General features: G+C 37.9%; 1 protein-coding gene across 1 annotated transcript in view; it reads right to left on the reverse strand.

Annotated features, from left to right (window-relative positions):
• Snx29 (sorting nexin 29) overlaps positions 1–5196 on the reverse strand; it is a 626724-nt gene that overhangs the window by 552370 nt on the left and 69158 nt on the right. The window lies entirely within an intron of this gene.

Genomic DNA, 5196 nt, shown 5'->3' on the forward strand with positions numbered 1-5196 from the left:
AGACAGACAGACAGAGATTAAACATCTCTGAAGCATCCAGAGGTCACATCTGCCCAACAAGCATTAGTCTAGCTATACCAGATCTTAACATGCTAGAACACTTTCATGTCTCTTACACAATCCTAAATTCAAGCTTTCTGCCAGCCTACATATTAAAGATCTTCCCCCAGACCCTGTGGACATCTCCATACCCTAACAATCCACAGTTTACACTCAACCCATAAAGAATAGTACCCTAGCTTCTGACTTTCTCTATGAGGTCAGCTGTTCTCCACCAGCTGTTAATCATTTCTATCACCCCTGAATAGCATTTTCTCTACACCTTTGATAGACATCCTTACAAGATCTCTTTCACCAGTAGATTTACAAGGTCATAACAACAACAGAGAAACACCAAGAGGGAACTGAAAGCATTACAGGGAGGGAAGGAAAAGGAGTGGACTTCCCCTCACAATCTAAAGGATGGGCTGTCCAGACACAAGTAGCTTCCTCCAAAATTAATTTTCTACAGAAATGAAATTGTTAGCCGACATGATTCAATGAAGCAAAATATAGACTCTGCTTTGAACTAAATGCAATCATTTTCAAAAATCCCCACTGAGGAACACGGAAGTCAGTCTATCTAATTTTATAGCAGGGCGTATATTAATACACCTGCTTCAAGCTGACTGAAGATGTGTACAGAAAGCAGAGGGCAGGGATTTGACTTCCCAGGAAAGTAAATAGCATATCCTAAAACCACCATTTTGAACAGTCTTTAAGTGGCCTCTACTGTGTGGATAACCAAGTACCTTGCACTAAACTGGAACTTCAACAATGAGTGAGGACAGACCCAGTCACTGACCTTCAAGAGAAAGAAAACAGTCAAGAGAACAGGCAGCACTGCTCATAGGCTGGATGACAAAAAGCTCAGGACTTTCATTGGGGCACATAAGTCAGGAGCTCACAAATGACTTTTTGAATGATGTGAAATTTCAATAGAAAATAAATTAAACCACAATGAGACACGAGCTGATACATAATAGGATGGCCATTATTTAACAATACAGACAAAACATCAAGTGTTAGCAAAGATGTGAAGAAATTAAAACCCTTGTGCAGTGCTGGTGCATTTCACACTACACTGGGAATATAAAATGATGCAGTATTATAGAAACCAATTTGGTGTGTGACACTAGATTAGTCTACTGACAGGCTTAACATACTTCTGGTGTGGGAAGGTCTTATTGATGAAGGAAGACCTATCCTGAATATGGGTGGTATCAACCAATAGGCTTGTAGCCTGGATGGAATAAGAAGGCAAAGAAGACAAAAGGTTTTGTGTTTCCTAGCTGCCTGCCATGCCACCCTGCCTTGGAGCCAGCCAACTATGGACTGAAACCTCTACAAACTGTGAGCTAAGTGAATTTCTCCTCCTTTAACTTGTGGGTGCCAGGTATTTTGTTCTAGCAGTGAGAAAATTAAGACACAGTTCCCAGCACACAAAAATAAAAAGTAAATTAAACTCCAATAAAAAATTTTTTTCAAAAGTGTAACCACCTTGTTTTCCATCAAGCAAGGGCACAAGATACAATAAGGAGTCAATATTTGTGCCTGTGAAAAGGCCATTACTATGACCCTGCTGGCACCTGACCTGAGACTCTGGCTCCTGCGAGAAATATATTTCTGTTGTTCAAAATAAATCAATGAGTAACAATTTTTAATTTAAAAAAAATAGACACACACTTAAAAATCATCTTAAAATGATTAATGGATACTATAAACAATTATATTCCAATAAATCTGAACTTTTAAAAAGCAATAGTACTAATAAAAATAAATAAAACTAAAAGCAATAGACATTGTGCTTCGATCCCCAGAGTACTATGCCAGCCCCACCCCCAGGGCACACTGAGACAGAGACTAAGACTGGATGTGGTGGCACATACCTGTAATCCCAGCAATTAGAAGACTGAAAACAGGAGGATCACTGAGTCTGATCTATGTAGTGAGACTCTAGACCTTGTACTAGCTATGTTTAAAAAAAAAAAAAAAAAATAGGCATTGTGTTTATAAAACACAATTCACCAAAACTCACACATGAAGAAATAGAAAATAAAAATTCTGTTGTGTCTATTAAAGAAAGTAGGGCCAGGGATGTAGGTCAGCAGCATAGCACCTGATTGGCAAGCACAAGGCCCTGAGTTTGATTCCCGGGACCAAAAAGACAGCATATCTATATCAGGAAACCTTTCTGCAAAGAAATCTTCACCAGTAAACTATTCTACTTGATAAAGAAAAATGTCAACTGTATGAAACAAATAGAAAAGAAAACAAAGGAAACACCTCCCAACCTATCTTACGAAGCCTGAAAAACCTTGACTCCAGATTATGACAAGGAAATTACAAGAAAATAAACTCTTCCACAAACATAGGTACAAAAATCTTAAAATCAAATCTAAAATACATGTTATTCCCTGGTTGGGCTTATTCTAGACATATAAAAATGATTTAACACACAGAGACACAAGTAAAGATCCAATGGATAAAATCTAACATCTGTTCAAGAAAAAAATTCTTAGCAGTGACTTATAGAATGGAGCTATCCTAATTAGATAAATCTTTTCTTTTGAGATCAGAAATAAGACAGAAGTGCCCATGTTTTCAATGCTATTCAACAGCATATTAGAGGCCCTACAGAGTATAATAAAGCAAGAAAAAAGAATAATAGCCAGGGAGACAGCTCAGCGGCATAAGCACCTGCCTGGCAAGTGAAGGTTTTGAGTTCGATCCCTGGTACCACAAAAAAAAAAAAAAGAATACTGAAAAGGAAGAAATAAAATTCACCACTTGTGAAACAAGAAGAAAATGGAAAAACATGATTATACCTCTAAAAATCCAAATAAGGGCCAGGGAGATAGCTCAGTGGAATAAGTGCTTGCCTGGCAAGCGCAAGGTCCTGAGTTCAATCCCTGGTACCACCAAAAAAATAAAACATAAAAATCCAAATAATTGACAAGGTGACTAAAAAAATGCATATAGAAATACAAAAGGCCAAGAATAGGCAAATAACCTTAGTAATAAAGTCAAAAGACTTACACTTACCAGATATAAAGATACAGTTTCATAAAAATATAGTATTTAAGACAATATACTGGCACAAGAATAAGTAAACTAATGGAATATAGTGCAAAGTTCAGAAAAATACCCAAATATATATGGACACTTGATTTATGACCAAAGTGCTATTTCAAGGCACTTGAGAAAGAAGAGTCAATAAATGGTGTTCAGTCAATTGGTATAAATAAAGGGGAGAAAAATTAACCCTCTAACACATGCCACATATAAACGTAAATCCTAGCTAAGACAAAAACTAAAAAAGTAACACATAAAATCTTCATGACTTTAGAATAAGCAAAGACTTCTTAACCAGGACAGAAAATCTGGATCAACAACAAGATATAAACTAGACTATTAAAATGAAGTATTTCTGGTCATCAACAAATAATAAGGAATGAAAGATAAGTCACAGAGTGAGAAAATATGTTTGCAGTGCTTGTATATGAAGGATTTATGTCTGAAATATACAAGGAACTTTTACAAATCATTTTTTTTTTAAATAGGCCAAATATTTGAACAACTACTTCACAAATGAGGATATTGAATGACAAAAAAAAACATACGAGACAGGGGTTAACAGCATTAGTCTTCAAGAAATGAAAGAATCACAATGAACTACTACACACCCTTCAGGACAACATTAAGGTGGCAGGGATGTGGGGCATCACAGCTCTGGCACAGACTGACAGCAATGGATGGAAATGGGATGTGCTATGGGCATGGCTGACACTCACGGTATGTGAACCCTCTAGTCAAAAATTTCATTCCCAGATCCACATAAAATGTGTATATGTTTACCAATCTGCATGTACAGAAACAATCCTAATGGCTCTATTCATAATGGCCCCAAATTGGACATGGCTCAGATGTTATTGATAAAGTAGATAAACTACAAAACACTAATCATCAGTGAAGGCAAATGAGCTACTGGAATACCAACAACACAGAATCTTACAAAACAATGACAAGTAACAGAAACCAGACACAAATGTGGACATGTTAAGTTAAATTCAAAATCCGGCAAAACAAATTTATGGTTTAAGAAGCCAAGGCAGTAATTAACTTTGGGGAAGAAGTGGGCAAAGTAGCTGAGAGAGGGCATGAGGGGGCTTCTGGGATCCTGGTAATACTCTATACCTTCATCTTAAATAGTAACATGAATGGATTGAATAGTGGTAACACACTGAGCCACACACTTATGAGCTGTGCATTTATTGGCACCTACACACTTATAGAAGTCTAGGTTAAAATCATGCCTCAAGGGCCGGCAACGCAGCTCAGTGGACTAAGCTTCTGCTTAGGCAAGTGCAGGGGCCAGGGTTCAATCCCTGACACCACATGCCACACCAGCCCTGCCTCCGGGCACACTGAGCCGGCAATGGCAATGGAGTTTGGGCATGGTTGATGTGCACCTGTAATCCCGGTGCTGAGGAGGCTGAAAACAGAAGGATCACTATGAATTCAAACTGTGTAGTGAGACCTTGCAGGGGAAAAAAAACAAAAACATTGCCTTCATTCAGTGGAACTCCATAAAGTGAGTTATAACAAATTTAAATAGTCCTTTTCTCCTGAGTCATGACCTAAAATGGCCAAAGCAAAATGTCAAGATGTGGAATCAAGAAGTATTTTCCTCTTAAGTCTAACAAGAAAAACACAGCACTGTGTAACAATAAAAGGCAACCAATGTTCTCTAAGTTTCAGGCACGATAGGGAAAAGTGGTTACTATGCTAAACAAGAGCACATTTGCCTCAGCTACAGAGGCAGGCAGTATCCTCCTCGAACCAAAGTCCTCAGTACAAATGAGGGGCCAGAGGCACAGGCTATAGTTTAAAAAAAACTGGAACCCATAAATCAACATTGAATTTCACAATTGTTAGTTGTTGACAACTAAAAAAAAAAGCCTTTAAGCACAGTCCAAGGCAAGTTTCTAAAAACTCAGTTCTCCAAGAACTTTAAGCCCAGAGGATCAGATGCAGTCATGCCCCTGGAAGCACTAAGCATCACCTACTATGCGGTGATTTTCAACAGTAACATTCTGGTCAGCCATTAATTTGAGGTTCAGCTTTTCTTTTCTCAGAACACAATGTTAAAACCCA

This window comes from Octodon degus, unplaced genomic scaffold, assembly GCF_000260255.1.
Source record: "Octodon degus isolate 3935 unplaced genomic scaffold, OctDeg1.0 scaffold00195, whole genome shotgun sequence".
NCBI classification, from domain to species: Eukaryota; Metazoa; Chordata; class Mammalia; order Rodentia; family Octodontidae; genus Octodon; species Octodon degus.